General features: G+C 39.3%; 1 long non-coding RNA gene across 2 annotated transcripts; it reads left to right on the top strand.

Moving 5' to 3' along the window:
* The first annotated feature begins 11,018 nt into the window (after window positions 1-11,018).
* LOC143614623 (uncharacterized) lies at window positions 11,019-11,896 on the top strand. Of its 2 annotated transcripts, none has more exons than XR_013150318.1 (3): window positions 11,019-11,065; window positions 11,651-11,706; window positions 11,819-11,896. It is a non-coding gene; the product is annotated as an uncharacterized LOC143614623 (long non-coding RNA). The 2 variants fall into 2 exon arrangements; XR_013150317.1 differs by lacking the exon at window positions 11,019-11,065 and adding an exon at window positions 11,267-11,518 and having other exon boundaries at window positions 11,559-11,706.
* Window positions 11,897-12,458: the final 562 nt, after the last annotated feature.

The raw sequence follows: 12,458 nt of genomic DNA on the forward strand, positions 1-12,458 counted from the left end.
AGTAGCAACAAAACACAGCAGAGACAAACAACACACAACAAGAGCAGCCAGTGGCGGCAGCGGCGGTGCACAGAAGGCAGCGACGGCGCCGCTCGGGTGGTGGCTGCGATGGTGTGGTGGTAAGCTACGGTGGTGATGCGAGGTTGGTAGTGTACAACAACAGCAACAATGCTGCAGCAATTAGACGGCCGAAGCAGGGGCTGCCAGAAACCCAGATAGCCGGAAACCACCTCGCCGGAAAACCGGGTTCACCGGAAAAGGTAGTTGCGGCTGGTGGGTTATGCAAGCAAGACCACCGGCGGCCAGAGAAGGGCGGCGGAGGTGGTTGCAGTGGTGAGAGGATGGCGGCACAGGTAGGAGATCGGGAGCCGGAGGTCCGGTGGCCAGAAAAATGATATTATTATTATGTAGGGTTTTTCTATATATATGTCTATATATATTAAATAATATATTATATATATATAGTAAAGCTTTAGGGTTTAAACAATCTAAACCCATTGGGCTTTAAGCCCAATTACCAAAATAAAATCTAATCCACCATCCAATCTCGCTAATTAATTGTGTCGGCCCAGTTAACGTTTAAGTGAGCTAAAAGTTCGTTACCCTCGGTGTAACTCATACCGGGTCATATTCGGGTCGGTCCGCGTTGACTTGACCCTAACCGACCATTAAATCCAACAGTCTCCCACTTGGACGGATTTGGGTCAAGTATCACAACGCTAACAGCCAGAGGCGTTCTAGCTACACATAGCTGTCCCCAACCAAATATGACAATTTTTAAATCCATAACCAAAGTATCTTGAAATACCTTATTGCAAGATAATGAATTTATAGTAATCGTTGTCATCTATCATTTCTGTATAAGACATCAATTGAACAATGAGACATAGATCAAATCAATCTCATAAAGTGTTCAATTATTGTAGTTCTTGATATGGAGTCAAAGTGGTCCAATCAAACACACAGTAAGTTTGGGTGAGGCCTCACACTTTACCAGTCTGAATAACGAGGGCGCCAATACGTCTAACTGTTACTTTTTCATGTAAGAGTACAGAATCCCATCTTGACTACATACAACTCCCACTGAACTCCAAAACATTCCCACTCAATGCCTTTATGGCTGGCAGTTACGCAACAGCGGTTAACATGATTAAAGAATGTCCCTCGGTAAACGAAAGTTCCAATATGTATCTCAGGTCTAAGGATACTAAATGAGCATACTATTATCAAAACATCTTATGATCAAGATCCATGAAGATGATTTGATGCGAGTTACATCCAACGTCATTCATAATGAGGTCTGTGAGTTTGGAAGTCAACTGCTTGAGTCCAAAGTCATAATAGTCTTAATTCAGAATCGTTCCCACGAGTATGACCGACTACGTATAATTTAGAATACAATATTCATGGATTAAACGTATTAAAAAAAACACAGTTGTATCATTCAACGCTTGCATTTAACCATTAAATCAAAAGTGAATTTAAAAGTACAACTGTTTAAATGTTCATACATCCAAATACTAAATCAAAATAAATCACTAGCAAGTCTAAGCCAGATAGCATCTCTATGCTGATCATGCTTGTCCTGAGTCATCGGCTTAGTGAACGGGTCAGCTAGATTTTGATCTGTGTTTACTTTGCTTATCATGATGTCACCTCGTTCCAGTATTACTCGTACATAGTGGAACTAAAAATGTGCTTGGCCATGTGATGATAATTGGGCTCTTTGGCTTGAGCAATAGCACCTGTGTTATCACATATCACGTCGATCATTTTCCTAAACTTGGAATTAGATCGAGGTTGGCTATGAATTTCTTCATCCAAGCAGATTATGAGCGAGAAGGATCTCGGTTATTTTGGAAGTTAGCGTCAGTGTAACATCTTACAATGAGCTCCTCTTCCACTCCTCCAAACACGCTTACGAGACGTCAGGTCTAGTGCATAATACAACGTACATGACAGAGCCAATCGATGAAGCATATGGAATTGCTTGCATGTGCTTTGTCTCAATGTCCGTTGCCGGAGATTGCGATTTGCTAAAACGGTTCCTTTAGCAATGGAACAACTCCTATCTTGGAGTTGTCCATTGAGAAGCGTGTCATAACCTTGCTTATGTATGTACTATGACTTAGTCCTAGAAGTCACTTAGATCTATCTTGGTAGATCTTCTATTCCCATAATATATGTGGCTTCTCCAAGATCTTTCATTGCAAAACAAGATTCCAACCGGTGCTTAACTCCCTTAAGCATAGGAATGTTATTTCCAATTATAAGTATATCATCCACATACAAGATGAGGAATGATATAGTGCTCCCACTATCCTTTATGTAAATACAAGGCTCATCTTCATTTTTGATAAAACCAAACTCTTTGATTTTCTCATCAAAGTGAAGATTCCAGCTTCGAGATGTTTGCTTAAAATCCACTTGCTCCCTATTGCCCGACCTTCGGGGGTAGCTCAATCAAGTTCTAGACTTGATTGTCATGAATAGATTGCATCTCGGCGTTCATGGCATCTCGCAATTTCTTAGATTCCGGATCCAAGATTGCAGATATGTAGTTAGTAGCTTCGTCGCCATACTCGGCTACTAATAAGACTTCTGGACCATCCAGATGCCATAGGTATCTAGAATTGGGTGCGGGAGTCCTACTACTTCTGCGAACGCTCATGTTCATGTCTGATGTATCAGCAACAACAGCTTGTTGATCAGACACTGCAGCTTCCTCAGCGGTTGTTTGTGGTTCTTGAATTTCTTCAAGATCGACAAAATAATCTCCAGTTCCACGATCGAGAATTTCTTTCTCGAGGAAGTGGTCTTTCTTCTTGATAGAAATCATATATGTATCATGATGAATGAAGTAATAACCGCTTTGGTTGTAGTATTTGAAGAATGCGGGAGGCGGTCATAAGGGCGAAACTCCAAAAGGAGTGAGGCAAGTTAGTTCTACACATCATTGATCGAACCATGTTTAGCAAAGTTCGATTCCTCCTCTCGCTCACACCATTATGTTGGGGTGTGCCAGGTGGAGTGAGTTGTGAAATAATTCCACACTCTTTTAGATGATTGATGAACTTTGAGCTGAGATACTCTCCACTTCGATCTGATCGTAGTATCTTAATGGTTTTACCAAGTCGTTTTTCCACTTCGTTTTGAAACTCTTTGAACCTTTCAAAAGTTTCGTGCTTGTGTTTCATAAGATACACATAAGCGTATCGACTATAATCGTCGATAAAAGAAACAAAGTATCTCTCATGGTTTCTAGGCGTGGTTCTGAAAGGTCCACATACATCAGTATGTATGAGTCCTAACAGATCTCTTTCTCGTTCACTTTTATGAGTAAATGAGTCTTTGGCGAGTTTGCCAGCTAAGTAAGACTCATAATTGTCTTTGGCGAGTTTGCCATGCTGCCTTTATTCAGTTTCCTCCACTTCTCAGGCTCCTGCAAGACATTTTACGATGTGGAAACCACATCCAGTATCAAATACCCATGTGTTGCTAGAAACAGTGAAAAGTTCAATAACGTATGTGAAAATACCTCGAGAAGAGTCTTCACCATTAGCTCTCTTCATTTTGATCTCAGCAAGGTACTCGGGACAGTTTCGCATCCAGTGTCCCATTTGGTTGCATCGGTAGCACTAGAGCTCCTTAGGAGGCGGCGGTGGTATCTTTGGAACCCCTTTGTTAGCATTGGTGGCACGAGGGGCAGCAATGGTAACATTCGTCTTGCCTTTACCCTTATAACCTCGGTTCTTGGGATTAGGCTTCTTGACACCAGCAGATCGAATCATCAGAACTTGATTGGTCCTAGAAGGAATGTTTATCTCAACCATCTTGAGCATGTTATGAAGCTTCGACACTGTCTTCACCCAGCCATTTATGTTGAAATTCATTACGAACTGGTCGTATGAGCCGGGGAGAGAGTTGAGGATGAAATCCGCTGCCATCTCATCAGGCAGGGGATAATCAAGTTTCTAGAGTTGATCGATGTGCCCTTTCATCTTAAGAACATGCGCACTGACGGGAGACCCTTCTGCCATCTTGCAACTAATGAGTTGTTTCATGGTGTCGAATCGTTCTTGACGGGCTTGTTTCTAGAACATGCCCTTGAGTTGCTCAAGCATCTCATAGGCATCAATAGAGGTGCACAAATCGGGTTCATCTTGAAAACCCGAACCGGTTCGGAACCGGTTTTTTTCACACCGGGTAGAAAATGAAACCGGTTCCAGTCAGGAACCGGTTCGGTTCCCGACCCGAACCGATGCCCAAAAATGCAATCTTTTAGGAACCGGGTAGGTTGGAACCGGAACCGGTTTTTACGTAAAAACCGGTTCCACCGGTTTTTTTTGAAATTTAAACAATATAGCCGTTAGGAACCGGTTCCAACGGCTATATAACCGTTTTAGACCGTTGGAACCGGTTTTTTAACTATAAATAGGTTATCTTCTTTCTATAAATAGCAAGGTTTGTTTGTGTACTTGTTAAACCACTCCCAAAACTATAAAACACACTCCAAACCACAATTAACCTTAAACCGACAACAAATGGCAACCAATGATGACGTTTTTATGGTGATCGAAACAACAAGATGCCCCGATGTTTGGGTTCATTACGATTTGTGTCTCATGACCGACTCACATGAGTTGGCACGTTGCAAATATTGCTCGAAGTTTCTTAAAGCAGCGTCCAACTCGACATTACGAAAACATACGAATAAGTATTGTCGAGAGAAAAGAAGAATGGAAGCTAAAAAAACGGAAGTGGGAGAGTCGTCCGGCTCTACAACCCAAAAATAAGTATTCCCGGGTTAAAACGACGGACTTTGTTTTTTATGTTTTAGTTGTTATGTTTAGTATCGTTTATGTTTTAATAATGTTTGTAATAGTTATTTTTTAGAAAAGGGGTTTGCTAAAGGAGTAGTATTGTAGTTTGTTTTTGAGTTTGGTGGTGAAACAAGTAATGGAAACAACTTATATATAGGTTTGGCCCAAAAACCGGTTCCAACGGCTATATTACCGTTGGAACCGGTTCCAACGGCTAATTGGTGTCTAAAAAAACCGGTTCCAACGGCTATATTACCGTTGGAACCGGTTCCAACGGCTAGTTTGACTTTTGTTTGACCCTTCAAAAAAACCCGTCGGAACCGGTTATTCCGGGTATGAACCAAACCGGTTCCAATTAATAACCGGGTAGGAACCGGTTTGGGACCGGTACTGACATATAAATATTAGAACCGGGTACGATTTTCGGGTACAAAAATACCAAAACCGGGTATTGTTCCAACCGGGTTGGAACTGGAACCGGTTCCGGTTCGGTTCCACCGGTTAGGTTCCGGAACCGGTTTTTTTGTGCACGTCTAGGCATCAAAGTCTTCCAAGCCTTTAGCAAGCTCAGAAGTCATGGTGGCTAGCATAATGCAGGAGACATCAGCCGAGTCATCCTTATGCTTCTCAAGAACTTTTCGAGTAGCGGCTGTGTTGTTTTCAGGCTCAGTTGGAACAGGTCCATCGAGAACATACAGGCGCTTTGCCATGGTGAGGACAAGTCTCAAGTTGCGGTGCCATTCGATGAAGTTGGTACCGTTCAGTTTATCCTTCTCAAGGATAGTCTTAAGGGCGTAGGGTGAGTTTTCGTTTGACGACATCTGATTAATTAAGGAAAAGTAAATTTAATTAGTATTTTCGACATTGTAGTCCATTATTAATGACCCAATAACATTAATGAAATAGGAGCATGAGAATCTGGCTTCCAGTTATTAAAGGCAGCTGTAGCACACAACATTAATAAGTGGTTAGGCAGACTGACAACGATTGCCAGTTGTGAATAGAGCACAACTCTCGGTCATGAGGCCTATAGAGACAACGATTGTCCGTATAGATACGTTTAGCCTTATCTTTGCCCACTTTAAGTTTCCAGACAGCTTTGGCATGTAACAAGAGAGTAAAGTAATAGTTGTCCTAGTACAGTGACGTGTGAAAGGGCTGGATGTGTCAACGAAACGCTTTTACCTTGATGGGATAGGCTAGAAAACAAGTGCGGTGCTGTAGCTCCAAACACTCGAAATTTCGCAATATGCCTTAAGTGTGACTTGTAGTAGGATTGGCATAAACTATTGGTTTTAAATTGGGATTAATTTTAAAATTACCAAATAGAGTAAAAGTCAAATTTTACTGTATTTACTATCGGGACGAATTGATGAACCCTTTCATCTCTCAGGACACTTAGTTTTAAATAACCTATTAAAACTAAGTTTGTCGCGATACGGCTAACCAATTTTAAGTTAATAGAAAAACTATTAAGTTATTAGTTTTGGAAATCAAAATGCCTTTTAATTTGCAAAACATAATTGATTAATAAAATGTTTATTTTCAAATTTATTTGGTATTAGGTCGGTGATATTATAATTCTATTATAAACAATCCAACCAACCACAATAGCAAATAATAATATGTAAATCCTTAAGGCCAAAAGGTGATCGGTCTTGCTAGAGCCAATTAGGGAGACCGATCGGGTCAAGGGGTTCACAACACAAAACAACCACAAGGATGGACTTATTCGTGCATCCCGTCATCTTGCCCGAACTCCCACTAACTCCAAGAAGTCATTGAGCTCGTCCTCGGTTATCTTCGCGTCTTCTTAATTACAAATTTATAAACTAACAACAATTTGCCCTATTACAAATTTGAACCATCTTTATGGCCAAAAGAAAACCGAAAAATAAATAATAACCGTTTACAACTTTTGAAGCAACCAAATGGCCAAAACAAGCTCAAGAATCAAACACAACCAAAACAACACATAGGTCGGAGCCGGATTTACATATTCAAAATAAATTAAATTTCGGGTCGTTTTGACTTGGTCAAATAAAATAAACAAAAGGTTGACCAAATCAAAATCACCCGAAAATAAATCTATATCAAAACTTTAAACGATTTAAAGTTTAAGATGTAGATCCGGTTTTAAACGAACCGGTATCGACTCGTACGTTGTAACCGCGGCTCTAATACCACTGTTGGGTTTCAACGGTGGTTCGGAACGAAAACGGTCAAACTATTTTAACCCGTTTTAGAAATTATTTCGTTTAAGTAATTATTAATCAATAATTAATAATTTATATATACAAACGAATTATAAAACGCAGCGGAAAGAAAAAGATTAAATCGAACCATAAACCCGAACTCGGATCCGGTTACAACTAATACGAGCAAGATATAACGAACTAATAATCAACCATAGATAAAGTTAAAGCTTTATACCTCGGTTATCAAAACCGGGTGAGACACCGAGAGCTAACGAACCGAGCTAGGTGTACGAGACAATCAACGAGATCCGAGCTATTCCGGTAGTGGTGTACGGCAACAGTAGCAACAAAACACAGCAGAGACAAACAACACACAACAAGAGCAGCTAGTGGCGGCAGCGGCGGTGCACAGAAGGCAGCGACGGCGCCGCTCGGGTGGTGGCTGCGATGGTGTGGTGGTAAGCTGCGGTGGTGATGCGAGGTTGGCAGTGTACAACAACAGCAACAATGCTGCAGCAATTAGACGGCCGGAGCAGGGGCTGCCAGAAACCCAGATAGCCGGAAACCACCTCGCCGGAAAACCGGGTTCACCGGAAAAGGTAGTTGCGGCTGGTGGGTTATGCAAGCAAGACCACCGGCGGCCAGAGAAGGGCGGCGGAGGTGGTTGCAGTGGTGAGAGGATGGCGTCACAGGTAGGAGATCGGGAGCCGGAGGTCCGGTGGCCGGAAAAAACGGCTGCCGGCCGTAGCTACGTGATGAAGATGATGATATTATTATTATGTAGGGTTTTTCTATATATATGTCTATATATATTACATAATATATTATATATATATAGTAAAGCTTTAGGGTTTAAACAATCTAAACCCATTGGGCTTTAAGCCCAATTACCAAAATAAAATCTAATCCACCATATAATCTCGCTAATTGATTGTGTCGGACCAGTTAACGTTTAAGTGAGCTAAAAGTTCGTTACCCTCGGTGTAACTCATACCGGGTCATATTCGGGTCGGTCCGCGTTGACTTGACCCGAACCGACCATTAAATCCAACATTACGGTGGTCCGTTTAGTCAATCACGCCAAGAAAGTGATTTTCTAGTGCCACTTGGGCCCAAGATCACTGCAATAGATAGTTGAGTTGAATGCATATTTCACCTTGTGTTTCCTTGAAACAACCTACTATTTAATCTTCATTTGTGTAAGTGATTATGATTCAACATAGGCAAAATAACTAAATTTGGAAAGAAAAGCTTGTTATTTCCCCATAGTACTTATTTATTTAACTTTATAAAGTATATACATACATAGAGTGAATGTATAAAATTAAGCTTAAGGGTCGTTTCTCACAAAATAGTACAACTTGAACTTAAAAAAGAAAACAGCAAGTTTGTGTTCCTACCATACTCTTTGGTTTAATGCCAAATTCATTTCATATTTATTTTTCTTCTTTTCACATGTGAACATATTCTCGAATCCTATATATGTACAAACAATAACTATATATACATGTAAACATCATCACGAATCCACTTATCATGTAGTGGGTATCTTTCCGCATATTGTTGTTTGTGTGACATAAATATGATAAAAATAAGTTATTAGAAGAAAATATTTGATGATATAAACTGATGGTCGAGGTTCTTATTCTGAAAAATCAACACAGATACAAAGAAACTGGTAGTGGAGGTTGTTACAATTAAAGCTAGAATTTTATTGGAAAACTTGATTTACTGCTCAAGTTTGACTTTCGGTTGGTCAAAATTGAAGGTTACAATTGTTGACTATATATGTGAAAATTTATTTATTTATATAACTACAATTTGAGGGGACGGTGGGCGTATACAGTTGTACAACATGCTTTTGTATCTTGCAGGAACTGATTTTGGTCAATCTAAAAGGTTTGATGTTGAAAATGATCTATGGTACAAGAATTGGATGTCAAGCTCCAGTGGATGAGGTTGGCAATGTAAGGATTTCTCTTTTCTTTATTCAGTTAGCAAATTAGACTGAAATTAGGATATATGTATTCTCCCGCCGCATTGGTTTAGTTTATTTATATATTTACAATTTCGGGGGAACTAGGCAGTCTGCGTTTGTAATTTGTGGAGTGTTAATTGTAACCGTATTCTTTGTGGTTTTGTAAGTGGACTGCTTAAGCCTTTTGTGTACACGGCTTCAAAGGTTGTACAACTTACCATCCACGTTCTAATTTAGAACTCTACCACGTAGTGATCTGCGGAATAAACGTGGCAAAACACTACCTCACTGCCGCCACCTATTTCCACCACATCCGGCTATCCTCCATTTACTTAATAGTTCTTGATATCATCAAATTCAAATCAAAACCATAAAGGACTTCTGTAATATTGGGTAATGATTTCTTATACCTCAATTTTAATTTCTTTGTTGTAGATTCGATATGAGATTATTCAGTATGGGCTAGGTTGCCTCGAGAAATTCGCTAGCCTTCCAAGGAAGTCTGTAAAAGATTGAGGATTGTGGTATGTAATATCCTTAATTTCAACATTCTCTGAGTAATTTGATTTCAACATAACCACTACTATTTGACATGGTGGCATTTTGGTTTGCGTCCTTAAAAAAGCAGGGCAATTGTACCTCTTGGAACAAGAAACGACTTATCCAAGAGTCAGGACTTATTTTCAGGGTGCTTCGTTTGGAAACGGCTATGGAGATATTCTTGAATCTTGATAAGGCAAGGTGATCGTTACATATCTATATAAATTGTTTATTTATTCTTCTTAAGTTTATGAATATAAATTATGACAGGCACCCAAAGTTTAATCCGGATTCATCTAGGCCTATATGTACATGAGAAATGCTATGTTGATTGCACACGTGATGTGACAATTGACAAGAAGCGAAACATATATAAAAGAGTAAGGCAATATGGTGAATTGAGTTCTAGCAAAAGTGAAGTGGGATTTGGTGAAAAAATGGCAATAGATGAGGTACAAACATTGATTGTGAAGTGCTTCTAAGTTGGTGAAGGTTATGAGTTTGACACTAAAATTCAAGAAACCAAAAGGTGGATTAAAATTGCAAACTGAAGTTTTGATTGAAAGATTCAAAATGCATTTTAGTGCAGAGGGGCAACCTAGGAAATTCTGGTTCTGGTTTAGTAAGTAAACTTCCGAGACAAATCAGATTCAGAAAGTTAACAGGTATAATTCAAAACGCAAAGGGTGCAATTATGAATATATTGTACTTGCTTTGTATACTTTTCAAACATGTGTTTCATGGTTTGTTAGATATTGGATTCAAGGTTTGTTATGGGTATTTGATAAATCAATTCAAATAAAAGGCAGTTTTGGTATAACTTAAATTTAAAAAATTGTAGCCCTACACTTCAACAAGTATAGTTAGGTTTAGCAGCTAACATTAGCCTACAACGACAGCTTTTCGAAAACATATACATCGATTCAACTTACTGCAGGTCAATGGTGTGCTGAAAATTTCATACGTTAACGTTACCACGTAACGTTGGAACGCGCTTTCCTACGCGCGCGGGCAAATTTACTAGTAATATTACAATTTTGGGGGTCGGTGGTGCAGTTGATTGGTACTCCATGCAGTCAATTTTGTACCTAGACAATTACAAATGGGTTGTTGGGTTCTACAGCAACGTGTAACTCACCGTTTCTCCATCCAATTACAAATAGGTTGTCTTTTGGCTGTAGTGGGGCTGATATCGGTAGCCTAATTCCACCGAAGATTAGTGGTTATGGGTTGTTGATTTGGTTTTATCGACAATCCTATTCTTTCATTTGCTTCATAAAATTGTAGTTGCTTTTTGATGTTTGAGGTGCATGTTAGGTGTTCGATGAAATGCTTAACTTTGCTTTATCTATTTGACATACATGTCAACAGCTTAATTAAATGCTTAACATAGTTATCTTCCAGTTCCACCAAGATACTTTTACACTAATCTGTTTTTTTAGTGATTCATTGAAGCTCAGGTTTAATTAACTTTTAAGTAACACTCCCGGCAACAAATTCGCTCTTAATAACAATGTTTTCAACAGGTACGCTTAATTAGGTTTGTTGCAATCTGATATATAGCTTAATAGCTGACAAACTGTTAGTGCATTCATGCTTCGTTCATTGCCTTTGGTCTCCTTTTACTTTGCAAAACGTTTCAAGTATTGCGTCTTTTAAGAAAGAAATATTTACCATCTGTATCATAAGAGGCCTTTTTATAAACATAAGTGTAGAGTCTCAAAATATCAAAAGAAGTTGCTGCATATATGACACAAATAATTAATTCACATTTTCTCTACCTTCTTTTGTAAGTTGTTTAATAACTAGCTGGCCTAATTTTTTAAACGAAAATCAATTTTACTCGCTTATATAAGTAAATTAAAAAGCGCATCATCGTATGACGATTGTAAAGCATCATCACTGTATATGTAAAATGCATGTCACTATTACATCTCTTTTAGTTACTTAGCAATAGGCTCCAAAGATTTGCACTAGAGGTTAGAAAGACCTATAAGGCTCCATAGGTTTGCACTAGAGGTTAGATAGACCCATACACATTAATATTTTTTTATTAAATTAATAATATTAATGTGTAGTGACACTTGACGTGGAGGCGATAATTTACACAGGTATCGGAACTTGGGGTCATGCGTACATGAACGCTACGGATTTGGATCTTGCAGAGGTTGGTATTACGAAAGCACTCGAGGTCAGGCCGACTTTTTTTGACCTTTTTTTTAATAAAGTTATTAGTATTAACGTGTACTGACAAGTGACGGAAACGCTAATTTGCACAGGTATTAGAACTCAATAGCACAAACCTAAAGGCTTTGTAATAAAGGGCTCAACTGTAGACATATACTGGAACAAGAAAATTGGCCTGCTTTAAAGTGTCCAACCTCACATTAGAGCGGTTCTGTTTAACTATCAATGTTGAAATTTTCTTATGTAATTACATCCTTCTGTAAACTGTTCGTTTGACTTCCAAATTCAATTTTCATATGTGATTGGATCTTTTGTAAACTGATATGGTTATTTTGAGTTACCTGTTCGCAATGCATGTCTCCTCACAAGTCGGGTAATAGGTCGGTCAGTTTACTTTGTCGTCTCACAAATCCGCCGCAGCATGTGGGTTAATAACACAACGCACGTCTCTTTTTTCACGGTGTGATGCACCCCCGGGGGGTCCAAAATCTAGTAATATAACAATTTTGGGTGAAGTTGGCATTGATGTGTTGTACATCAAGTTGTTTCACATGTACAATTTGGCATTGGTTTTGGCTTTGAGGGTTGTTAGTAGACATCATTATTTTGTTCTCTGCTTTACACGCTTCACCCGTTGTTTTAGTCAAGGGCATCTGCTTTTGACTCACTACAATTGCACGGCCTGTCGTTACATATTGTTGTCGGGTTCGATTTCAGAACCCTAAGTGGTGG

This window comes from Bidens hawaiensis, unplaced genomic scaffold (assembly GCF_021521415.1).
Source record: "Bidens hawaiensis isolate Kalapana, Puna unplaced genomic scaffold, B.hawaiensis_p1.1 tig00040574_1, whole genome shotgun sequence".
NCBI lineage: Eukaryota > Viridiplantae > Streptophyta > Magnoliopsida > Asterales > Asteraceae > Bidens > Bidens hawaiensis.